Raw genomic sequence first — 27,786 nt, forward strand, 5'->3', positions numbered from 1 at the left:
CAGCATGAGCCTTCATGCGAGCAACATTTTATTTGTAAAAAGGGGAGATCACCGATTTCTCAGCCGAAATCTCTAGCCTGTTGGTAGATAGCGACTCTTCGACGTGTTCCATGTGAGTGAATAGTGCAACTTTCGCCTGATGGTACGTCTCTGCAGTTGAATAAACACATACATCGTCTGCATGTTCAATATGTTAGTGGGAAGACTGATTCTTCGTTCCAGATAATGAGTATACAGAGTATACAAGAGGGGGCTTAAAACTGCACCCTATGGCAAGCTCTTGGAGACAAGAAAATGTCCCTGCCTTTGTACTTGTTCTTTGAGAAACCGAACATCATACTCAAGGGTCTCCGCATGCGTGTCCGAGAGAACTGGTATCTAAAAGCGATAGTAAACTCCCTTGACGCCAAGAAAACCGGTGGCGACCTCTTTTGATCGTTTGAAAGGCTGAAGTGATATTCGTAGGGAGCGATTACAGATTTTTCAAAGTCCCATTGTCTTATCTGAAAATGCATCGACTCCGACATATCGAATTACTGTATTTAAGTCACCATTTCGGTCTCCCTCTTATCGTTCGCTCTAGCGTTTTGTTACACATGGCGACAACGCGATCGGTCGATAATTGGAGGCTATATTTGGGTCTTTCCTCGAATTATAACTTGAGTCTTTCACGCACCCATGAGGCCCTTTAGCGTCCAATACTGATTAAAAATGAACGGGAGCAAATCTTTCGCTACCATGGGCAGATTAGCAAGCATAGAATACAGAACGAAATCAAAACCAGGACAGCTTTGAATCGATAATTTAATCACTTCATTTAGTACTTCGTTAGAGAACTAACGAATCGAGATGTGATGATAATGTTATCGGGGGTGAAGCGAGCGTGTCGATATTTAGTCCAACAGTCCTTATTTGATTCTTTCAAGAATTTGTTAGCACGCGCATTTACTTTTCGCACTTCCAAAAAGGTTATCCAAGTTGAAATTCTGAGGATAAGGTTTCAAAGCAAGTCGGCGTTCTCTAGAGAATTTGGGACTCCACCAACGAAAGTAATATTGCTTCATAACAATACACTGTTTTTTCTTCGCAACGCTGACACTCCTGAGACTTCCATAGCGTTGATCAAAGCTTGATACTCATCTTTTTGCCGCAAGTTATGCCCCGAGTTTTCGCGTTACCGCCTAGCTGCGTCCTTATATTTGTCTCAGTTGGCTTCCGCAATTTTCCACTTAACTATTGGCGTAATATATTTGCGTGGTATCACCGTTTACGTAATATAGAACACTATCGGAGGATGATCGGATCCCATGGAATCTGTTATAACGAGTCACTTAGATAGTTCAACAAAACGGGTGGAGGGAAGTGTGACTTCTGCTGAACGTCTACTGAAAGGCATGATAGCATTGTAAGTGATCCATCGTTGACTGCCACGAGGTTATGTCCTTCTATAACATTCATCAATGGTCCGGCCTTTTATATGTGTTATGTTGCCTTCCCATGATGGGGACTCAGGTCCCTGCCTGTTATAAAGGGGGACTGAGGCTAGCTTAACTGTCTCTAGACGCCTTCCATTACTACAGCGAGAAGCTTTACACACTGGGACAAATGTAAAGGTTTTGTGAGGAGATTCTGTTTGCATAGCAACTAATTTGATGTTGTTGCTTCTATTGTCGAGTACGCTCTTGTAATGTTTTGCGATTGCTGGCCGGATGAGGAGGGAATTGCGTGATAGGTGAGTGGCCGGATTCCTCTCTCTACAACACAAATTTCAGACGTGGTTAGAATAAACTTTATTACAGGAGGATTACTGACTACTTAACTTCAGTGATGTTTTGTGGTTAACAGAAATCAAGTTGTTGTTGTGATCTTCAGTCCTGAGACTGGTTTGGTGCAGCTCTCCATGCTACTCTATCCCGTACAAGCTTCATCTCCCAGTACTTACTGCAACCTACATCCTTCTGAATCTGCTTAGTGTATTCATCTCTTGGTCTCCCTCTACGATTTTTACCCTCCACGCTGCCCTCCAATGCTAAATTTGTGATCCCTTGATGCCTCAGAACATTTCCTACCAACCGATCCCTTCTTCTAGCCGAGTTGTGCCACAAACATCTCTTCTTCCCCAGTCATATTCAATACTTCATCATTAGTTATGTGATCTACCCATCTAATCTTCAGCATTCTTCTGTAGCACCACATTTCGAAAGCTTCTATTCTCTTCTCGTCCAAACTATTTATCGTCCATGTTTCACTTCCATACATGGCTACACTCTATACAAATACTTTCAGAAACGACTTCCTGACACGATGTTAACAAATTTCTCTTCTTCAGAAACACTTTCCTTGCCATTGCCAGTCTACATTTTATATTTTCTCTTCTTCGACCATCATCAGTTATTTTGCTCCCCAAATAGCGAAACTCCTTTACTACTTTAAGTGTCTCATTTCCTAATCTAATTCCCGCAGCATCACCCGATTTAACTCGACTACACTCCATTATCCTCGTTTTGCTTTTGTTGATGTTCATCTTATATCCTCCTTTCAAGACACTGTCCATTCCATTCAACTGTTCTTCCAAGTCCTTGGCCGTCATCGGCTGTCATCGGTGAACTTCAAAGTTTTTATTTCTTCTCCGTGGATTTTAATACCTATTCCGAATGTTTCTTTTGTTTCCTTTACTGCTTGCTCAATATACAGATTGAATAACATCGGGGATAGGCTACAACCCTGTCTCACTCTCTTCCCAACCACTGCGTCCCTTTCATGCCCCTCGACTCTTATAACTGCCATCTGCTTTGTTTACAAATTGTAAATAGCCTTTCGCTCCCTGTATTTTACCCCTGCCACTTTTAGAATTTGAAAGAGAGTATTCCACTCAACATTGTCAAAAGCTTTCTCTAAGTCTAGAAATGCTAGAAACGTAGGTTTGGCTTTCATTAATCTTTCTTCTAAGATAAGTCGTAAGGTCAGTATTGCCTCACGTGTTCCAATATTTCTACGGAATCCAAACTGATCTTCCCCGAGGTCGGCTTCTACCAGTTTTTTCATTCGTCTGTAAAGAATTCGTGTTAGTATTTTACAACTGTGACTTATTAAACTGATAGTTTGGTAATTTTCACATCTGTCAACACCTGCTTTCTTTGGGATTGGAATTATTATATTCAAGTCTGGGGGTATTTCGCCTGTCTCATACATCTTGCTCATCGGATGGGGGGCGCTAGCGGAGCTTAGCCTGGGGGCGTGCCTTGGTTTTCTTTTGTCATAGCCGCGCCTTGTTCAGCGCCTGCTATACATTGTTTCCTAGTGTCGACGATTGTGCTGGCGAAGGCGTAAGCCAGCACAGTGTCTGTACATTTAATGGATATGGCTGATGCGCCAGGGACCTTTGTATCAAAATAGAAGCTCCACCTTTCCCATCGAGACGCTTCTCCCTATGACGAAATAATCTGTATCTTGCATTCCACCGTTCTACTTTTATAGGCTTCACAACTCTTGCAGAGATGGAAAGAAAGATGCCGGTGACGAGGTGCCGGATATTGCTGTCGTTCATAATACTGTATTGGGGCATATTCTGAATGACGGTGTCTGGAAAATATATTATCGATCAGTTCAGTGTGAGGCGGGCGTTGATTTTGCACTTTCGGAAGTGGACACGAGGATGATAGGGATTCCAGCTTGTATGTACAGCATTGTGTTGCGTGGTGTAGAGTAGGTTTCGCCACTCAGATCGTTCACGGACGTTACTATGACTGCTTACTTTCGCTCGCGGCCGATAAAGTTGGTGAGCGGTGTTTGTCTGCTGAGGCACATACGCACAATAAGTTCCGTCCTTGTTTCCGCACTGTTGACCCTGAATGCTTGTGGCGGGCAGCATCGGTATAAGCTGTGTGTTTTCAAAATGAGGAAAGCTAAAATTTGCTAGGGCACTAATGGTATGCATGGTCCAGAAATGTTGTTATCACCAGTGATGCACACGTAATATATTCAGGGCAGAACCGATCTGTGGTTGGGTGTTTTCCCCCAAAGTGAGCAGAAACAGCAGTAGATGTGTTACGCCGTCGCCAAGATAGTCCCTGTGGGCCAGCAACACATCTAACACGACACAGGACCGAGGTTGCCTATGCTCAAAGGTGTAAGAAATGGTAAATATCAGCTGTTTTGGAAACAGACATTCCGCGTACTACTTCCTGCAGAGGGAGTTCGAGATGGCCTGCAGGAAGTATTACCACACCAACATCTGATTGGCTGACCAATACTATTTAAAGGCTAGAACCAGTACTGGGTGTCCGTCGCCTGGATCTCCGCCCCCACCCGCTTTTACAAGGGCCTCCAAATCCTTGAACGCCATGCGCTCCGCCTTGCCTTCCGTATCCGCCTTCCTTCCCCCACACGGCTCCTGTATGAACTGATCCCCTTCCCCCACCTCCTCTTGTTCCTCCAACATCTCCGCATCCTTTACATTGTTCGCAGGGTTGATCCCCCCCACCCTCTGGTTTCCTCCTTCCTCTCCACCCCCCGCCCGTTGCCGCGCCTCTATCGCTTTATCCCTCCCTCTCTCCACCTCCACACCCTCCATCTCCTTCATCAGGGCAATTTCCAACGCCTCCCCCTCCCGGATGACGAACTTCGCCGTGACATATACCCTTCCTTCCAACTATAACCCGGCCTTGTTCCCCCCCCCCCCCCCCCCTCCCCAGGGCCCCCTTCTCCTCTTTCCGCCTTCTCCCTGAGCGGATTTTCCTCCATCCCCCCTCCCCTGAGACCCTGCACCCCATACTTGCCTCTCTCCTTCCCTCATCCCTCCCTACCTGGCCCTCTTCCGCGCGCCCACCATTCCCCTCCCCCATCTCTTCCCCTCCCTCCCTTCTTCAGGTCTCCCTCATCTCCTTGAACCTGGCAGATCCTCTGTATTGATCATCATCAGTGTGCCGCATCAGTGTTGTGTTTAGTGCTGTTTCTCGTGTGCGTCAAGAGGTGTGATTTTAATTGTGTACTGCCTTGAGGTTCGCCGTCAGTGTTACGTTGTGTGCTATGCCATCCGTCAACACCTTTATGCTCCAGTCATACTGTGCCTTGTGTTCTTTTAATCGTCGCAGTGTGCTACTTTTACACAGTTTTTTTATCTCCATTTTACAGTCACCCCGTTTTTTTTCTTTGTCTATTGCTTTCCATGATGTTCTCCCTTTTTTATATCTATGTTCGCCTTCTTCTCTCCTTTGCTGTTTTTAAATGTCTTCTATTGTTTTGTTCTATGTCTTTCGGCTGAGGAGCAGCGCATATGCTGCTGCCAGCCCGCCCCGATGGGGAATTGAAATACAATAAAGAAAAAAAAAATACCGGGTGTCAGTTCACGCCGAATACCGACCTCAAGGACGTCTCCACGGAAGACTACGTCTTCGCCGTCGAAATAGGACTTGGAATTAAATCTATGTGTGCTACAACGGACTCTTGTGGGAAACTTAGAAGTTATCTTTTGTTGCCTCTAGTAGGAAATTCTTACTGGCTTTGTGATTGTGACTTTTCGTTGTTATTCAGTCATTTCCATGTAGACTCACATAAATAAAAGTTGTGTTGTAAAAACGTTCGAATTGTCAGTCACAACAAGGTGAGGTGCAGGATTCAACAGAATGAGGTCCAGTACATTTCATGCATCTCTTCTAGGACCGACGCTGTTTGCTGATGTGCACGTAACGTATGAATTTAAAGGAATGTCTAACAGGTGGCACGTAAAAATTTACAGGAAATCTAGTTCAATGAATGGACACTGCTTCGGGAAAGTCTAAGAGTCAACGGTAAATAAGGAAAAACGTAAACGCCACCAAAGTAAACGTTAGTGTTAATAGTTAAAAAACAAACCGCTCTTAAGAAGCAGGTCTGCAACTGAAAATTGGAAAATTGTGGTAAGGTATTATGGGACCAAACTGCAGAGGTCATAGGTCACTAAGCCTACACACGACTTAATCTACCTTAAACTAACTTACGCTATGGACAACCCACACACCCATGCCCCTGAGAGGATTCGAACCTACGACGGGGTAAGCCGCACGGACCGCGACAAGGCACCTCCAGACCGCGCGGCTACCCCACTTGGCTTGTCATTCGAGAATTTGTTTTTCAGTATCCCGTATGCAGCGCTTAGTAAACATCTGTCACAGGGAAGACAACTCCTCGTTTCGTAAAGTTGTACATAACTTTTTCTTATTATTCGTAATTTGCGAACAACTAAAGAAGGAATGTAAACTACTATATTGTTACGTTTTGGTATTTCACTGTTTAGTAACACTACTCATCATATTACTTGCGATGGTAATATATTCTTACCACATGACTCATATTCCGTGACCAATAGTAACAACAGGCGAGATGCCCCATAGACCTCTCACAGAAATGAAAACAACAAATAAACGGGAGTGAACTATGTTACAAAGAAGGAATTAAAAACTTCCAAAACGGAACGCGAAAGGCATCACATGTGGTACTTGTGTGGACCAGACAGGAGGTACGTATGTGTGGAGATACCTTAGTTACACATCGCTGTTGCAAATGAAGATTACGCCAAGACGCATACACAAATCTGAGTACAGCGAACAGACATGTCAATGACCGGGCTAACAAATCGCAATTTTAAGAAAAAAATGTGGGGCACAAGGGAGATTTGAACCCGGATGGAATATCGAGAACGACAGTCGTGTCGTTGTTGTGTGGTTACGGTGTTGGACTGTGAAGTACACAGTCCTTGAAGTTCAACTAACACCGTAACCACACAACCACGCCACGACTGTCTTTAACGTGGCTCGATATTACACGTATTAAATTTGTACCATTCACTATTTCTATTGTGCTTCCTTTTTCCACAGTTCAGTACACCTTCTTCCTGTTTTCGTGTTCGATCTGTGTTACGTTTTTGGCGGGCTATTCAATGTGCCAACTTACCACTAAATCAGAGGAGGGTGGTGAGGGGGGGGGGGTTGCGATGTGGAGTTTCCCTTTCAAGAAGTAAGCTTTATCTGGAAATTTCAATTCGCCCTTCTCGTTGGTTTTGTTCACAGAAGAGATATTAAATATAGCATTCTTGAGTTATGGCAAGGAAAGATATAAAATTCTTACCAGGTCCGTGGGATGCAGACGGCCTAGAATTTTATCCAAATTTTGCATATAAAACTAAGAACGGACCACGGTCCGTGAATCTGTAGAAGTTAGGGTTGGCTTTGACAACATTTTGTTGGTTAGGAGCAGAACCAGGGGCTTCTGTTACAAGGGGAGTAACTACGGTGCAGCGATGATGCTTTTTCTTTTCTTCGATTGCAGACTAGCTTCACTTTGTCGCTTATTTCTCGTGCTGGAGAAGACTGAGGGATCCCGTTCTGACAGCTCCATCTTCTCCACTTCAAGGTGTACACCAGATTCAAGCGCAACGACCACCAACGAGTGGTTGATGGGATCCATCGCGTTGTTCAGTGTATAAGGAGTGTTCAAATGAAAGGGTACGAAAAGTCGTAACAACCATATTGGTTGAAATTTGCATATGCCGCTTTGGGATAACGTAGTGGAGCTTCTAGCATCTCGAATGTAGTGCTCGGCGTGGTTGTGCGCATGCGTCACCCTCCCCTAAAAAATTCAAAGCTGTGCTCTCAGCAGGCAAGGTGATGTTCATTCACCATCCTTTTCGGCTTTCGAGGTTCGATACTCAACGAATTCCTCGAGCACGGAAAAACCATTAACAGTGACGTGTCCTGTGAGATACTCCGTAACCTAAGAAAGTCCAGTTAATAGCAAACAGTATGGGCCGCTCACGGAGGGAGTGCTTCTGCTCCACGACAAAGCGCGTACACACGTGTCCAAGGTCACACAGACTGTAAGGGCCACGTACAAATGTGAGTAGCTTCAGAATCCGGTCTACAGCTTGGACATGTCCCACGCCGACTTTCATGTGTTTAGTGCGCTAAAAATAATAAATAAATAAATAAAAACATAAAAAAATAAAAACTCAAAGCTAAACACTTCAACTCGGACGGCGAACTGAAGGACAGAGTGGAGGACTGGCCCCTCTCACAGCCTCAGGAATTTTGGAAACAGAGAACCTTTTAGCTCGTGAAACAGAGGCATAGTTTAGCTGCAGCCTAGGGTGATCACTTTTGAATAAACATTTCAATTATTGCGCAGTGTTGTTTCGTATCTTTAATTCTGAACACTCCTTAGTTCGTGGAAGAACTTTCAAAGAAACTACAGGTTGAAGACGCAGTGCAGCCAGTTGTTATAGATATTGACCACACGGGCACCAAAATCTCAAACCACTTCGCGATATACCCCACCATGGTGGGGCTAGTAGTCAGCGAGAGGAAAGAAATATTATAGTCTGTTACAGATAACGGTACGATCTGTAAAACCAGTATCCAATTGCTGAACTGAAGAGGCAAAGAAATTGGTACACCTGCCTAAGATCGTCTAGGGCCCCCGCGAGCACGTAGAAGTGCCCCAACACGACGTACCATGGACTGGACTAATCTCTGAAGTAGTGCAGGAGGGAATTCACACTATGAATCCTCCAGGGCTGTCAATAAATCCGTAAGAGTACGAGGCAATGGAGCTCTTTTCTGAACAGCACGTTGTAAGGAATCCCAGATATGCTCAATAATGTTCATGTCTGGGGAGTGTGGTGACCACCCAGAAGAGTGTTCCTGGAGCCACTCTATAGCAATTCTGGACGTGTGGGGTGTCGCATTGTCCTGATGGAATTGCCAAGTCCGTCGGAATGCACAATGTACATAAATGGATGCAGGTGGTCAGACAGGATGCTTACGTACGTGTTACCTGTCCCACATCACTCCAACTGCACATGCCCCCACCATTACAGAGCCTCCATCAGCTTGAACAGTCCTCTGCTGACATGCAGGGGCCATGGTTTCATGAGGTTTTCTCCATACCTGCACTCGTCCATCCGCTCGATACAGTTTGAAACGAGACTCGTCCGACCAGGCAACATGTTTCCAGTCATCAACAATCCAACGTCGGTGTTGATGATCCCAGGCGAGGCGTAAAGCTTTGTGTCGTGCAGTCATCAAAAGTACACAAGTGGGCCTTGGGCTCCGAAAGCCCACATCGGTGATGTTTCGTTGATTTGTTCGCATGCTGACACTTGGTGATTGCCCAACATTGAAATCTGCAGTAATTTTAGGAAGGGTTGCACTTCTGTCACGTTGAACGATTCTTTTCAGTCGTCCCCTTTCTTGCAAGATCTTTTCTTCGGCCTCAGCGATGTCGGAGATTTGATGTTTTACCGGATTCCTGATATTCACGGTGCACTCGTGAAATGGTCGTACAGGGAAATCCCCACTTCATCACTACCTCGCAGATACCGTGCTCCATCGCTCATGCGCCGACTATAACACCACTTTCAATCTCACTAAAATCTTCATAAACTGCCATTGCAGGAGCAGTAACCGATCTAACCACTGCGCCAGACACTTGTTGTCTGTATATCTCTGTATTTCAATACGCATGCTTATACCAGTTCCTTTGACGCTTCGATGTGTAAAGAAAACAGGCGTCAATTGAAGGTGTTTCGGCGTAACATGAAGCGTCGGCACGTCGGCTCGGAACGTAACTGCAAAGAAGGCTGTGAGACGACTTCAGCCAGTAGAACTCTGACTAGGACAGCACCACCACAGGAGCGGCACCTATACGAAGAGAATGTAAGCTCCGTTCCAGCTAGCCTCGGCGCGCTAGAAGAGTCGCACTAGAATGCGAGTCGTCACCCTAACTTTTTAGTCGTGACTTACGTTTTGCTTGCATGGGAATTGACTATTTGCATATCGCAATTTGCTTGAGACACATCATCAGCTAAGTTAAATATTGTCAATTCAATTTACTGTAATAAACTCCGTTATATGTTGTCTATCTATCCGAGAAAACATCTACGTGGTCCCTCTATACTAGTGGCCACGATCCCACAGAAAGAGCGCTTCTTGTCACTTGCGCAACTGTGAGCAAACCTACAGTTACCTGTGTCGCCGCCTTAGATGTATACGCAGTACAAGTTGACGCTAGGCGTAGTGGCTGATGGGAGCGATTTTAAATGATACCGCCATCTAAGGTCGCTGCCGTCAACCATCGAGTCGCCTGTAAGCTCGGACTGCGCGAACAGTAGCGATGTTCCTCTTTTCTTCCATAACTCCGTTCGGCCGCACGACGCACTTCGTCCATTGCTGCGAAGCACATCTTGACCTTGTCTGCAGGCTTGTCAGTTGCAATCTAGCTAAGTGCTACAACGCGGCAGGTGGATCAAATGAAGCAGATCAGTCGACGGCCATTTTATTTAGCGGCAGATATCGCTGTGTAGAGCGGCCACGCGCAGTGACGTCACTCACTCCCGCCAAGGTCACTGTCAGACAGCTGAATACCGCACAGCGTCTGACGAACGACGGTCAGTGCCGCTCCGAGCCTCGCCGGAGGGAGAGCATAGGAAAGGACGCGATAGTTGCGCCACCATCTCCACGCACACACGTGGGTACCTGCAGTGGACGCTGCTCTGGACTGACGTTACAATTGTGCAGTGTATAAATTATCGACGTGGCGACGTCTCTCTCCACTAAATAGACGTCGGTAAGATTACATTACCAAAATTACTTTCTACGTCCTCGACTATTTCAAACTACAAGTGAAACATACTGTATTATTATGTCATTTTGTAGCTTATGGTCGTAGCTAAACGTTCCCAGAGTATGCTTTACGGAATGTGCTTACTCCTGCTCGTAGCCGGCCGCTGTGACCGAGCGGTTCTAGGCGCTTCAGTCTGGAACCGCGCGACCGCTACGGTCGCAGGTTCGAATCCTGTCTCGGTCATGGATGTGTGTCATGTCCTTAGGTTAGTTAGGTTTAAGTAGTTCTAAGTTCTAGGGGACCGATGACCACAGCAGTTGAGTCCCATAGTGCTCAGAGCCATTTGAACCATTTTTTACAATTTGAAAACTTGTTATTTTTATGTCTGACATTATTGGATTCTATGTGTATGTCTATTTACATAACGTTTCACTTACGTTTTCCTTTTAATCATCTTGATCACACTCGAACACTATATATTGAGATGTCACTGTCACTGTAACTGTTTCACTGCTTTACCAGCTGTAAAAACAAACATGGCGGGCAGTGGAACAATTGAAGGTGTAAAAACATGATGGCTGACAGTGGAACAGTTGAAGGTGTTCCTGGCAGTTGTTTTGAATCTTTCAGAGGTGTTAGTGATTCTCTTTTCCTTTGTGTGTGTGTGTGTGTGTGTGTGTGTGTGTGTGTGTGTGAAAAGGGAGAGGGAGGGAAAAGAGCTTCAACACCAAGATGATTAACTGAATGTGCGAACGCAAAAAGACCGGGCTCCGAACGACTACATGACACTGCTGAGAGGGATGGCTATCGTGTTCGGCGTATTGGTCTGGTGTATTGTACTGCATCGACAGCAACGATTTGATCAGCAGCTGACATCACAGTTACACAACACACTATTACAAATCGGTTACTTCAAGGACAACTCCGAGCCAGACGTCCTGTAGGGTGCATTCCACTTACCCCAAACTACGCCATTTGCGACATCAGTGGTGTCAAGCAAGACTTCATTGGGGAAAAGGGTGGAAATCTGCGTGTTCTCTGATGAAAGATGGTTCTGTCTCGGTGCCAGCGATGGCCGTGTGTTGGTTAGGAGGGGTCAAGTAGAGGGTCTGCAGCCAACCTGTCTACATGCTACACACTGGACGTACATATGGAATTATCGTCTTGCGTGCTATTTCGTATGACAGCTAGAGCACTCTCGTGGTTATCCCACGCACCCCGACAACTGATATGTACGTCAGTCTCGTGATTCGGCCTACTGTGCTGCGATTCATGAATAGAATTCAAGGGGGTGTTTTCCAACAGGATAAAGCTCGCCCATACAGCGCACTTGTAACCCAATTTGCTCTACACAGTGTCGACGAATTGTCTTGGCCTGCTCTATCACCAGATCTGTACCCAGTCGAGCTCATATGGAACAGCATCAGACAACAACAGCAGCATCATCCACAACCACCACTGACCGTCCCTGTGTTGACCAAGTGCAACAGGCATCTAACTCCACCCCACGAACTGATATCCAGCAACTGTACAACACAAGGCATGCCCGTTTACATGCTTTCATTCAACATTCTGGCTATTACACCAACGTTTCACATTTTCAGTGGCTTATCTCATGCTTACCTTAACTTATGATCTTGCAATGTTACTCACAAAAATTTGTTAACTAAACTAATGTATTTCTGAAATTTCGTTACTCTACGTTAACAATCTTTTGGTGTTGCATTTCTTTCCCGTCAGTGTCTTTGAGGCAGCGCTCGGAGACAGACGATTTGTTTTGTTCCTCGGTGGAACCCCTAAATATTGTACACAAGACGTAATCAACAGCTCGGCTGAACAGATGAAATCACACCATTAGTACTGTAGTAATTGGAAAATGTACTGTTGAAAAAGACTTCTGCAACACAGTATGGCTTGCATAGCGTGTGTTTCTTTCACTGGAAACATCTGTCTCAACATCCTTTTGGCCACAGGGAGTCGCTTTATAAAGCAATCTGTGAGATGGAACTAAAAGCAAATTTACATTCTCCGTGCAAGTAGAGCACAATACTGTGTCAGCAGTACCGAATGGGGCAGTATTCAGTCTGGCATCATGCCTGGAAGAGAAATTTCAAGCTTGGGTCGTGCACCCGCTGTTACATTTATCTTGAGACTGAAGCTAACTTTTTGTCCATGTTCATTTCTCATAAAAAAAGATTATGAAAACTGAACTGATTTGCGCAAACATAAGTCTCTTTTTCAGTCATACATGTTTCGGTGGAGTTTCACTATTGTTAGTGGTTTCATTTAATTCTTTGTCGAATGTCAGGTAAAAGTGTGTGGTAACATGCAAAAACTTAGATTATGTTCATTATATTGATAATATTTTAATAAAATATACACCTCAATAGCACATAATGATGTTCCACGTAGCTGCGTGTCATTTCCAGCAGTGCTGATATTTGGGTAGACTTCATCATCTGCAACTAATAAGGATCTCTCTAGAGTGCATTACTGAAACTGAATGGAAATGTGGCACCTAAAATGAATCTATCGGTATCTGTTAATGTTGTTATAGGTCACTGCAAATATTGATATGTTACAATCTGTTGGCAACACTACTATGGAAATTATCTGTCAACGTTTGTTTACTAGCTTATTGTGTTTGCTTCCGAAATTGTTTCTGCGTATTGGTTGGGTGGATCTGCTACATTGGTCATTTACGTTTCGGGCCAGTATCGTGTACCGATATTCCGAAACTGGTGGAAGAAACCGGGATCAAGAAATTCCTTGAAATGACTGTAAGTGGGAAAAAGCGTGATGGATCTCCAAAGAGAAGCTGGATCGACACAGTCAACAAGGACGTCGGCGAATGTTGTCTCATTTGGGACAGGATACACACGAGGATGTGACAGCGGTAGAAAACGTGGAATGAGGGTCATCACCAACACAAACGGGAAACTGGAGCTGTGATCTGTTGATGATGTACGGTTTAGGATTGTGAGTAATCGAGACACGAAGCATCAACCTGCTATCTCGCCTTAAAGTCAGCTGTTGACATGAACCCCACTGGAACCAGTTTAAATTTGTAGGAATCCTCACATATTGCGTGACCCCAGGAGCGTCGCTGCAGAAGATTGGGTGAGACTTAAGCAGCGCTGTGGACAGCATTCCAAGGAGGATCCAAGCATGTCGCAATGGACTGGGTGAAGCGATAGAACGTTGAATGTAATCCATGTTGCATTTCGATTTTTCACATGCGCAGAGATGCGGATCTTCGGACAGACTGCTTTTTGCTTACATGAAATTTATTCACATGCAAATGGACAACCATCAGCTGTGTAATGGAATGATGACAATGAAAATGTGTGCCGGACCGGCTCTCGACCCCGGATTGCCCTCCTATCGCGGGCTGTCGTCTTACCATTAAGGTTTCCGAGCACGACTGATGCAAACTTCCATACACCATCAACCATGTATCTACAACCTGCACTCGTACATTCGTTACGTATGTTGCCTTGTAGGAGTGACACTTAAACTGAAATTCGCATGCCCAGTTGCAAGTCGGATAAACAAAACTGGCACTGCAATAATACATTTATCCGCTGGCACAATGCACGCGACTTTCAATTAAAATGTATCCTCTGTACGGGAATACACATAATGGGTGTACGAGTGCTCGTTGTACACACATTGTTGACGACATATGGAAGTTGGGATCTGGACGTGAGTTGTGCACGGATAGCCAAATGGCAAGGCTACCGATCGCGACAAGCGGAAAATCTGGACTCACGTTTCGGTGCGGCACAAATTTTCGCTGTAGTCATTCCATTATACAGATGAAGGATATCGGTATTCAATGTAGTCATTCCATTATACAGATGAAGGATATCGGTATTCACTGTAGTCATTCCATTATACAGATGAAGGATATCGGTATTCGCAAATGCGAATACATTTCATGTGTTTCATAACGGCTGTAGCCGCCGCTGTGCATCGTGCTCTGAACAAGACATGCACTGCATTATCGTATCTGCTATTACTTTGGTTATTCTTTCGTTTCCATTTCACAATGAAAGTGTTTTTTTCCTTTTTTTGTTACTTTCATAGCACCCTGTGTAGTAGGTAACCGTGAGTGAAGTCGTAACCATTTCTGTTACTGGAGTCTTTCCGTTAAGTATCAATAACTGGAGCCTCTCTGAATGCTACACTGTATCGACTGTGCATCGGCCCGTAAAGAGAAGTCAGCTCTCCAATTCGTCAGTATGCATACCGAACTCACAGAGCAGTAGGAGATGTGAATATCGACAGTGTACTAAGCTCATTTAACTACATTAAGTGCTTTTTACTTTTGACAACATAAACGATGTATCAGAGAGGAACAGGAACACTAAGATAGTAGGTTGATGATGCTGTCATCTGGAAGAAAGATTCTTTTTTGGGTGATCTAAAGGAAATTAAGACAGAAATGGAAAAAGTTTTCTGTTGATGTAATGAACGAAATCTTTCTTTCGCTGTGGATAAATGCAAGACAGTACCTATAACAAAGGTAAAGAATGTAACAGCAAAAACTTACCGCATCGTAGTGACTATCTTTATCACAACACATCATCTAAGATTTCAGTGATAATATAATAATAATGTCGTATGACTAGCACCTCCCGGCGGGTAGACCGTTCGCCTTGTGCAAGTCTTTCGATTTGACGCCACTTCGGCGACTTGCGCGTCGATGGGGATGATTGGGACAACACAACAACCAGTCCCTTAGCGGAGAAAATCTCCAACCCAGCCGGGAGTCGAACCCGGGCCCTTAGGATTGACATTCTGTCACGCTGACCACTTTTTTTTCGATTTATTGGTCATAACATTCCACAGTAGTACATAATTTTCAACTGACATCTAAAAGTAATAAAACAAACTAAAATTAATTACAGGTTGCTTGACATTTTAGAAAAAATTCAAGTCCAAACCAGATAGCGATGTTCGTCACTTGATCGTATTTGTTTTTGTATTTCAAAGATCAATTGTCTCTCGTTTCTTCATGTCCTGAATCGTATCCTCGAAAATGGAGTTCACATGACTGTTCTTCTGAGGAAATTGGCGTATGTATCATAACAATTATTCATGCGTAATAGCTTGTGATGCTGGTCGGAGATGTACGTCCAAAAATTTCCTTCGCTCCTTTCTTTACTCAGCTACCGGGGGTGGACAGATTTTAGTGATAAACGTCTGTATATCAGATGGGGAGATCGTTTAAAATGATTGCTGGGGTCTGTGAATGGGATACTTAGATTGGGAGGAATGGATGTAGTGATGTGCAGTGCATTTGTATAGCAAGTCGCATACAAGAGGGTAGTATAACTTTTTCTAGACCATTGCTCCAACGTTTGGAGTGCTTATCATTAAGGCATGATGATGGACGTGGAGCGCATTGAGACTGATCGGCATAGCCCACACAGAAGAGTAACATATATGCTCGGGGACTTAAATGGGAGTCCTTGAAAGACGCAGTTCGGGCGAAATTCTGTCAGATGAATTTAGAGAACATGAAGTCGAAGAATACTATGCGAGAATTCTGCTGCCACGAACGTATATATCTCGTAGTGGTCACTATAATAACATTAGAGAGATCAGAGCGCGTACAAAAGCATGGACAGGCGAACATACGCGGTTTTCCTTCGCCTCAGTTAGTACGCTAATGGAATAGGGAATGACATTGACAATACAGTAACGGAAGCCAAAATAAAGGCATGGATATTTTTAGGAAAGTTAACATTGTCAGTTGGAACAGTTGTGCTCGGTGTATATGCAGTAGTATGAGATTCAGTGTACTGACAAATTTAATAAAATGGTATCGAATTTGATGTCAGTAGTACATCAAGGATTCATGTGGTAGAGGATGGAACTCGGTATAAAGGCAGTCTTTGCGCACAGCGTTAGTGTGTGTGTGTGTGTGTGCGCCTTTACTGCAGGAAACAGACACCATTACTGATGGTGCGTGTTGTGTACAGAATCCACGACTGTGATAGTGCCACGTGGAAAACAGTTACCATGTCACGAAAAAACGAAACTCGATGCAGACAAGGAAATGGAACTTTCTAGTCCTCAAATCGCCAAGAAGTTGAATAGGTCAAGTACAGTAATCGATAATTCGTTATATTGGGCGCACTATTCGAACTGAACGGAAAATATACGCAAAGTAGAAAATTATCTGAGACGTCGAAACGGTTACTTTTGCGCCAAGCAATGGCTACAAGCCGTTATTCTTCGCAATTTGTTGCTCATTTACAGCATCCAGTAACTGCCAGACGTCTACAATAAATTTTGTCACATGACAGATACCTTGTATTCAAGAAACGACTGCAGATAACAGCTGCGACACCCGAACATAAACAGGCTAGATTGAAGATTGCTGAAAAACATATGACTTCAGAATGGGATGAAGTGATGTTCACTGATGAGAAGAGGTTTAATTTAGATGGGTAGAAGGGATGTCATTGTTATTGGCATGGTCTGAGAACAGAGCAGCAGGTAAGAACGAGGAGAAATTTTCGTGGTGGACGTGTTCTGATTTGGGTAACCTTCTACGCTAAAGTAAATCATGCTTTGCTTGGCTGAAACTACAATGAACTCTAACATGTACAATGAGATGCTAGGGACAGAACCGATTAGGATGTATGAGGACCCAGGGGACGAAAGTCTAATATTTCAGCAAGATAATGTATCTGTGCAGGTTTCTCCTTCAGTCAAAAAGTGCTCTGCAGATAAAGATACTGATGTCATACCCATTCCTGTACGTAGCTCGGATATTAATCTCGAGGACAACTCTTGAGAAATACTTACAAGGCGTGCTTATCAAAATGGTTCAAATGGCTCTGAGCACTATGGGACTTAACATCTTAGGTCATCAGTCCCTAATTACCATAATGACATCACACACATCCATGCCCGAGGCAGGATTCGAACCTGCGACCGTAGCAGTCCCGCGGTTCCGGACTGCAGCGCCTAGAACCGCATGACCACCGCGGCCGGCGCGTGCTTATCACACTGGAAGATAATTTTATGTCGTATGTAGGCTGAAAGAGCGATAAGAGAAGAGTGGGCGACAATTTTACTGCAAGAACTACAACCCTAACAAAGTCAACGCCAAAGAGAATTTTTCATGTAATTAGGCAGAAGAGGAGTTGGACAAAGTACTAACAATGCAGTACCACAACAATACAGTGAGTGCCCTTATACCAGTTCCATCCAAAAGTGCAAACGCCATACTTTGTTACTCGTCTTAAGAGAGAAACTGTGTTACTCAGTTGTCGCTGTTTATCTGTTAAACATATCTCCTACTTCTGTAATACATGCGGTAGATGTAAGTTTCAGACATAGATGTTTAATTTGTTTGGTAGTCTAACTGATGAAGTTTAATTTACTCTTCTGCGACCTCTGCTGCAGTGTCTCAACTTGCCTAGTTTTTACTCCCAAGCCGGTCGGTGTGGCGGAGCGGTTGTAGGCGCTTCAGTCTGGAACCGCGCGACAGCTACGGTCGCAGGTTCGAATCCTGCCTCGGGCATGGATGTGTGTGATGTCCTTAGGCTAGTTAGGTTTAAGTAGTTCTATGGGACTGATGACCTCAGCTATTGAGTCCCATAGTGCTCAGGGCCATTTGAACCATTTACTCCCAAAATTGCCTGTTGCAATCTGTCAAAAGATGAAAATACGAACAAAGTATACTTCCGGGTTATACGTGAGTTTCATTGACTTTCAATTAAACATATATCGTAGGGCGCACAGCGAAAGAAATTTATGTCTCGTTTTTTACTGTAGTGAAATGTTGTCGCACGGTCTTCCTACACCAAAATAAAATCCACCGATTTTAAAATACCTCTATTTATTTGTCAATAAACATCGCATTGAGTTTTTGTCATCTGTGATTTCTGTTTCACCTTTCTCTGCCCTTGTACTAACAATTTTTTCTTGTTATGTAAGCTCAGTCAGTGATTCTCATCAAAGCTACTTTTCTCAAATCATAGCTCACTATGTGGCACAAGCAGGCAATAACAGACCACCGTGTAACAGACGAATATTATTTTTACATTCTTGTACCTCAATATTCTCACTTTTTTCCTGGTGTATCATTGACACATTGAAATAATTGTGGCATTATCAGAGAAACGTTGTTATTAGACTCCTGTATGTTCAACAGCAATCAATATTGTTCATTACGTGACTCTTTGGACTAACGTCACCTGTTATATGTACTGAAGATGACGATGTAGTAGTTGAAATCTAGATGTGCTATGATAAAACGACTGATTTCGCGATCGACTGCTATTCTTTTCTCCATTGTCTAATAAAAAAAATTGGAGTAACGCAGTTTTCTGTGTACTGCACACAACAATTGAATAAAACAGATCGAACTTAAAGAATAAAAAAAGAACGCAATATAATGCGCTACTGATATTTCACCAGGAATTCATTATTTAAAAGTCGAGAGGGGGCGGAGGCACTTGAACATGTGGGATGACCATTCAGCCATATTAAATACAGAAATGGAGAACAGATATCGTGTCTTCAATTTATAAGATAGCCTACCATATTGTGGCGTATCTGGCAGCGACGAAAGGCAGTGCCGTACTCAGAATATCCGGTTATAACTAACCTTATCGAGGAAAAACAACAGCTATTTGCAGAGATTATCAGAATGCAAACTACATCGATGAACGAAATTTGTGCCCTTATCTCTATTGGTCTTAAGCTAGAGATAACGGCAACTAACTGACTATCATGTACAAAATGTCTCTTACAAATAGGCTGAAAGGGAAAAAGACATTGTTAATACAGCTCCGATGCAAGGAACATTATAAAACTTTACCTCCTTATACAGGGTGGTCCACTGATCGTGACTGGGCTAAATATCTCACGAAATAAGCGTCAAACGAAAAAACTACGAAGAACGAAACCTGTCTGGCTTCTGTCTAGCTTGAAGGGGGAAAACAGATGGCGATATGGTTGGCCCGCTAGATGGCGCTGCCATAGGTCAAACGGATATCAACTGCGTTTTTTAAAATAGGAACCCCCATTTTTATTACATATTCGTGTAGTATGTAAAGAAAAAAGTTTCATCTACTTGATATCTTGTGCATGAGGTAGCGTAAATTGAACATATTCTACTACCAAAAAAAAGTTAAAGACCTGAAGATGACAGCTAAGACTGTTGAAACTGCTTGCCTTGAATAAAGAATATTTTGTGCGATTTTTGCTTTTGAATGATTTTTAACACTTAAAACTGCCCTTCAGTACTGTCACAATGAGAAAATTCAATGACATTGATCAGTCATACAACAGGTAGTTACACACACGACATACAAGATCCTGTCAAATGACGGTGAAGTAGCAGATTAAACGAATTAAAATACATCGACTGAGATGGTCACTACACCCCACAAACAAAATTTTGTGCGTGGTGTTAACTGAGACGATGCACGTTTTCCTTTCAAAGAAGCACTTGCTGTCAATACTTAATGCACTGCGGTGCAAGTGGTTAAAAAGAAATTGTTCAAATGGCTCTAAGCACTATGGGACTTAACATCTGAGGTCATAAGTCCCCTAGAACTTAGAACTGCGTAAACCTAACTAACCTAAGGACATCACACACATCCATGCCCGAGGCAGGATTCGAACCTGCGACCGTAGCAGCCACGTGGTTCCGGACTGAAGCGCCTAGAACCACTCGACCACATCGGCCGGCGCGGTTTAAGTGTAAGGATTACAAATTATTAAATGGTTAATTTTCTGAATGACTACAACTTATACCTTGCGATCAAAAGTATCCTGAACCGCTACATAATGCGGAAGTGACCTCTAGATGTCACGAGAGAGGCAACTATCAATCTAAAAGGACGCGGAGAGGTTTTGTGTTGTTAGTGTGTAAGACGTGTATATTTATATTGTCTATTGTCAAACCACAATTTATGAAAGATGTTTATATTTTACTAATAGGATTAAGTAGGAATAATTAATATTTGTCATGTTGAAAATAACTATGGTAGCAGGGAATCTCTGCACCAAAGTATTGTTGGCAGGAGAGATCGCACATTGATATAATTTGAAAAAGGGCGGGAGAGACCGCGTATGGATTCATATTAAGAAAAGAGCGGGAAAGAGCTTGCATTCATACATTTTGTAATGGTCGCAGGGATTGTCTGCCCAGAAAGCATTGTTGGCGGGAGAGACCGCACTTTAGCGTTCGTAGGGAATCAGTAGTAAGCGAGATGTGAAGCGAGTCGGTAGCGCGTCTGAAGCGAGAGGTTGAGAGGAGCGGTGTGCCTGCCAGCCACCAGCTATGATTTACAAGAGATTATAAACGGATGTACAGAGACATCAGCTAACTATTATCATAAGAGGAACTAATTATATTGAATTATTTTTTTGAGAAAGTAAAGACTACTGAAGGTATGTTTGCGCAATGCTAGTTGTAAGATTATTGTAAAAAGTAAGTCCCGTTTGAACGTTTGTGAAATCATTTCATTTAGAATATAATTAATTTTTGCCAGCAATGTTGCATTACTGATTATAATCCATCCCAAAAAAACCATCAACGGAAAACTTTGCAAAATTTTTATTGTTGTCAAGAAAACGTTTAACTATGAATTACGTAACTTCAGTCAAATGAATTACAGAATAACGTCAGCTTTGCTATTAAAGAATAACGTCAGCTTTGGTAATAAATTCAGCCACTTATTATGACTGCCCAACAACAGCTAATAGGGTATAGTAAAACAGAGTAAGTATATTCATGTGGCAGTTCGATGTAGCAGTCAGATGGCGATCCACTAACAGTAAAGAAAGGTAAGGAAAGTTTTGGGTTATTGCAGGTAACGACTGAGGGCCACGACGACGAGACGTTCTATGTTTCGTCGAAATAATCAGCAAATCACTTATAATAAGCAGCATTTAAATTTGTATGCGAAGATTGCACTTATTATTATTGAGAAAGAGAATTAATTTCAAAGGGAAGATTTCATTTCTCATTATTAAGCAAGAGATAGAAATCCTAAGGAAAGGTTTCATAGATTATTGTAGAAGGGAAGGTTGCGTAACAAAAGAGATATAGAGGAGACAGGAAGGTTTCAAGTGGATAAGCAGTAACACCAGAATGAATCGATCAGGACTGCTCAGTGACTTCGAATGTGAACTAGTCACTGGATGTCATCTGAGTAGTATGTACATCAGAAACATTTCCACCTTCCTACGTTTGTCGGAGTTGGCTGTTGGAGATGTGATTGTGACATGGAAACGCCAAGAAATAACCACAGTTGAGATGAGGCAGATTTCACGTACTGACAGTCAGTAACGGGATTGTTGTAGAGAATCGCATAAAATCAGCGGAAGGATTCACTCGTGCGTTCGAAAGTGTTACCAACAGTCCAACTAGCGCAGTGACTGTGCGTAGGGAGTTAAAACATTGGAATACGATGGTCGAGCAGCTCCTGATAAAACACCCATTTCTGTAGACAGTGTTAAGCGGCACTTAAGGTGATGTGGAGAGCGACGGCACTGGATACTGCATGAGAGAAAACAAGTGATTTGGAGTGGTGAATCACGTAACAGTCCACGGCAATCGAATGGAAGGGTCTTGGTTTGGGGAATGCCTGGGGAACGCTACCTCACATGATGTGCAGTTCCAGCGACAAAGCAAAGGGACTGTGGTGTTACTGTAAGGGGGTGTTTAGTGTGTGATTCGCTTACTGTGCTGAAGAAAACGCTAAATGCGGAAGGATATGAAGACATTTTGCAGCATTGTGTACGACATCAGTACTTGAACAGTCCGCAGGTACGCATAAAATATAATCCCAAATTGTGCTAAACACATTCTCTGAAAATTATTTCGAACAGTTTGTTCATGAGCCCACGCGAATAGTAAACGGTTGTGAAAACACACTTGATGTCTTAGCAACAAATAATCCTGAGTTAATAACGAGCATCAAAACCGATTCAGGGATTAGTGAGCACGAGTTTGGCGTAGCGAGATTGAATATTGTGATCCCCAAATCCTCGAGAAATAAGCGAAAAATATACCTATTCAAAAAAGCAGATAAAAATTCACTTGACGCCTTCCTAAGAGACAATCTCCAATCATTCCAAATTAATAATACAGGGTGATTCAAAAAGAATACCACAACTTTAAAAATGTGTATTTAATGAAAGAAACATAATATAACCTTCTGTTATACATCATTACAAAGAGTATTTAAAAAGGTTTTTTTTCACTCAAAAACAAGTTCAGAGATGTTCAATATGGCCCCCTCCAGACACTCGAGCAATATCAACCCGATACTCCAACTCGTTCCACACTCTCTGTGGCATATCAGGCGTAACAGTTTGGATAGCTGCTGTTATTTCTCGTTTCAAATCATCAATGGTGGCTGGGAGAGGTGGCCGAAACACCATACCCTTAACATACCCCCATAAGAAAAAATCGCAGGGGGTAAGATCAGGGCTTCTTGGAGGCCAGTGATGAAGTGCTCTGTCACGGGCTGCCTGGCGGCCGATCCATCGCCTCGGGTAGTTGACGTTCAGGTAGCCTTTTTCGTAGGACTCTCCATGCAGTTGATTGTGGAATTTGCAGCTCTCTGCTAGCTCTGCGAGTCGATTTTCCTGGGCTACGAACAAATGCTTGCTGGATGCGTGCTACATTTTCATCACTCGTTCTCGGCCGTCCAGAACTTTTCCCTTTGCACAAACACCCATTCTCTGTAAACTGTTTACACCAACGTTTAATACACCACCTATCAGGAGGTTTAACACCATACTTCGTTCGAAATGCACGCTGAACAACTGTCGTCGATTCACTTCTGCCGTACTCAATAACACAAAAAGCTTTCTGTTGAGCGGTCGCCATCTTAGCATCAACTGACGCTGACGCCTAGTCAACAGCGCCTCAAGCGAACAAATGTACAACTAAATGAAACTTTATAGCTCCCTTAATTCGCCGACAGATAGTGCTTAGCTCTGCCTTTTGTCGTTGCAGAGTTTTAAATTCCTAAAGTTGTGGTATTCTTTTTGAATCACCCTGTATAAGTGTAGACCAGAAAATGGTTTAAATGGCTCTGAGCACTATGCAACTTAACTTCTGAGGTCATCAGCCGCCTAGAACGTAGAACTAATTAAACCTAACTAACCTAAGGACATCACACACGTCCGTGCCCGAGGCAGGTTTCGAACCTGCGACCGTAGCGGTTGCTCGGCTCCAGACTGTAGCGCCTACAACCGCACGGCCACTCCGGCCGGCGAAGACCAGAAATGGCTAAAATTCAAAGAAATAGTATCAGCAGCAATAGAGACATTTATACCAAATAAATTAACAAACGACGGAGCTTATCCTCCTTGGTACACAAAACGGGTTAGAACACTGTTGCAGAAACAACGAAACAAACACGCCAAATTTAAACAGACGCAAAATCCCCAAGATTGGCAATCTTTTACAGAAGTTCGAAATATAGCGCGGACTTCAATGAGAGATGCCTATAACTCTTTCCATAACTAAAATTTGTGTCGAAACCTGGCAGAAAATCCAAAGAGATTGTAGTCGTATGTGAAGTATCTTAGCGGCAAGAAACAATCAATGCCTTCTCTGCGTGGTAACAGTGGAGACACTATCGAAGACAGTGCTGCCAAAGCAGAGTTACTAAACACAGCCTTCCGAAATGCCTTCACAAAACAAGACGAGGTAAATATTCCAGAATTCGAATCGAGAACAGCTGCCAACATGAATAACGTAGAACTAAATATCTGCGGAGTAGTGAAGCAACTTGAATCACTTAATGAATGCAAGTCTTCTGGTCCAGACTGTATACCAATTAGGTTCTTTGCGGAGTATGCTGATGCATTACCTCCATACTTAACAATCATATACATCTGTTCGCTCGACGAAAGATCCGTACCCAAAGACTGGAAAGTTGCACAGGTCACACCAATATTCAAGAAAGGTAGTAGGAGTAATCCACTAAAGTACAGGCCCATATCGTTAAAGTCGATATGCAACAGTATTTTAGAACATATATTTTCTTCGAACTGAATGAATTACCTCGAAGGAAACGGTCTATTGACACACGGTCAACATGGGTTTACAAAACATCGTTCTTGTGTAACACTACTAGCTTTATTTACATGAAGTGCTGAGTGCTATTGACAAGGGATTTCAGATCGATTCCGTATTTCTGGATTTCCGGAAGGCTTTTGACACTGTACCACACAAACGGCTCTTAGTCGAATTGCGTGATTATGGAATGTCGTCTCTGTTATGTGACTGGATCTGTGACTTCCTGTCAGAGAGGTCACAGTTCGTAGTAATTGACGGAAAGTCATCGAGTAAAACGGAAGTGATTTCTGATGTTCATCAAGGTAGTGTTATAGGCCCTTTGCTGTTCCTTATCTATATAAACGATTTGGGAGACAATCTGAGCAGCCGTCTTCGGTTGTTTGTAGATGGCACTGTCGTTTAATGACTTATAAAGTCGTCACAAGATCAAAACAAACTGCAAAACGATTTGAAGAAATATCGGAATGGTGCGAAAAGTGGCAGTTGACCTTAAATAACGAAAAGTGTGAGGTCATCCACATGAGTGCTACAAGGAACTCGTTTAACTTCGTTTACACGATAAATCAGCCCAATCTAAAAGCCGTAAATTCAAATAAATACCTAGGTACTGCAATTAAGAAACAACTTAAATTGGTAGGAACACACAGAAAATGTTGTGGGGAAGGCTAACCAAAGACTGCGTTTTATTGGCAGGACACTTAGAAAATGTAACAGACCTACTAAGGAGACTGCCTACACTACGCTTGTCCGTCCTCTTTTAGAATACTGCTGCGCGGTGTGGGATCCTAACCAAATGTAACTGACGGAGTAATTCGAAAAAGTTCAAAGAAAGGCAGCACGTTTTGTATTATCGCGAAATATGGGAGAGAGTGTCACAGAAATGATACAGGATTTGGGATGGACATCATTAAAAGAAAGGCGTTTTTCGTTGCGGCGGAATATTCTCACGACATTCCAATCACCAACTTTGTCCTCCGAATGCGAAAATATTTTGTTGACACCGACCTACATAGGTAGAAACGATCACCTCTATAAAATAAGGGAAATCAGAGCTCTTACGGAAAGATATAGGTGTTCATTCCTTCCGCGCGCTATACGAGATTGGAGTAATAGAGAATTCTGAAGGTGGTTCGGCGAACCCTCTGCCAGGCTCTTAAATGTGATCTGCAGAGTATCCATGGTGTAGATGTAGATGTAGACAATGGTTGCTTTTATCAGCATGCCGATGCACCCTGTCATAAAGCAGTATCTGCGAGGAAATGATCTGTAGACAATAACATTCCTTAAATGGAGTGGACTGCCCAGAGGACCGACGTTGAACCCAGGAGAATACCTTTGGGATGAGTCAGAACAACTTCGTTGCAGGACCTAGCGTCCAGTATCACCGTATTCGCTGGTTTTGGCTTTTGAAGAGCAATGGTTGTTGTACTGTTGGTATACGTATACTGTGTTCGAACATTATGAAGTACCTCGAAGAAAACAATTTATTGACACATAGTCAGCACGTATTCAGAAAATATCGTTCTTCTGAAACACAACTAGCTCTTAATACTCATGAAGTAATAAGTGATATCCACAGCGGATGTCAAATTGATGCCATATTTTTAGATTTCCAGAAGGCTTTCGACACCGTTCCTCACATGCGTCTTCTAACCAAACTGCGTGCCTAAGGAATTTGGAACACAAACCGTGTTCGAACATTATGACAACCAGCCAACACCGATTCAGAAAATATCGTTCTTGTGAAACACTACTAGCTATTCGTTCTCGCGAAGTAATGAGTGCTATTGACAGGAGATGTCAAAATGATTCCAAATTTTTAGAGTTCCAGAAGGCTTTTGGCGCACAACCACATAAGCAATTTCTAATCAAACTGCATGCGTATCAACTATCGCCTCAGTTGTGCGACTGGATTCGTGATTTCCTGTCAGAAAGGTCACAGTTTGTAGTAACAGACGGTAAGTCATCGAGTAAAACAGAAGTAATATCTGGCGTTTCCCAAGGAAGTGTTACAGGCCCTCTATTGTTCCTGATCTATATTAACGACATAGGAGACAATCTGAGTAGCCGTCTTAGATTGTTTGCAGATGATGCTGTCATCTACAGTCTTGTAAAGTCATCAGATGATCAAAAGGACTTGCAAAATTATTTAGATAAGATATCTGTATGGTGCGAAAAGTGGCAACTGACCCTGAATAAGGAAACGTGCGAAGTTATTCACATGAGTACTAAAAGAAATCACCTAAATTTTGATTACGCGGTGATTCATACAAATCTGAAGGCTGCAAATTCAGCTAAATACTCGTTGTTGTTTGTTGTTGTTGTCTTCAGTCCTGAGACTGGTTTGATGCAGCTCTCCACGCTACACTCCTGTGCAAGCTTCTTCATCTCCCAGTACCTACTGCAACCTACATCTTTCACAATCTGCTCAGTGTATTCATCTCTTGGTCTCCCTCTACGATTTTTACCCTCCGCGCTGCCCTCCAGTACTAAATTGGCGATCCCTCGATGCCTCGGAACATGTCCTACCAACCAGTCCCTTCTTCTAGTCACGTTATGCCACAAACTCCTTTTCTCTCCAATTCTATTCAATACTTCCTCATTAGTTATGTGATCTACCCATCTAATCTTCAGCATTCTTCGGTAGCACCACATTTCGAAAGCTTCTATTCTCTTCTTATCCAAACTATTTATCGTCCATGTTTCACTTCCATTCGTGGCTACACTCCATACAAATACTTTCAGAAATGACTTCCTGACACTTAAATCTATATTCGATGTTAACAAATTTCTCTTCTTCAGAAACGCTTTCCTTACCATTGCCAGTCTACATTTTATATCCCCTCTACTTCGACCATCATGAGTTATTTTGCTCCCCAAATAGCAAAACTCCTTTACCACTTTGAGTGCCTCATTTCCTAATATTAATTCCTTCAGCATCACCCGACTTAATTCGACTACATTCCATTATCCTCGTTTTGCTTTTGTTGATGTTCATCTTATATCCTCCTTTCAAGACACTGTCCATTCCGTTCAACTGCTCGTCCAAGTCCTTTGCTGTCTCTGACAGAATTACAATGTCATCGGCGAACCTCAACGTTTTTATTTCTTTTCCA

At 43.1% G+C, this 27,786-nt stretch overlaps 1 protein-coding gene across 1 annotated transcript in view; it reads left to right on the forward strand.

Moving 5' to 3' along the window:
• The first annotated feature begins 10,443 nt into the window (after positions 1–10,443).
• The window catches only part of LOC124789546 (UDP-glucosyltransferase 2-like), a 111,631-nt gene continuing 94,288 nt past the window's right edge, over positions 10,444–27,786 (forward strand). The window contains exon 1 of the mRNA XM_047256945.1: positions 10,444–10,599. The gene's annotated coding sequence lies outside the window, so the exon portion shown is untranslated. The remainder of the gene's footprint in view (positions 10,600–27,786) is intronic.

The sequence above is a fragment of the Schistocerca piceifrons genome, chromosome 3 (genome assembly GCF_021461385.2).
Source record: "Schistocerca piceifrons isolate TAMUIC-IGC-003096 chromosome 3, iqSchPice1.1, whole genome shotgun sequence".
NCBI classification, from domain to species: Eukaryota; Metazoa; Arthropoda; class Insecta; order Orthoptera; family Acrididae; genus Schistocerca; species Schistocerca piceifrons.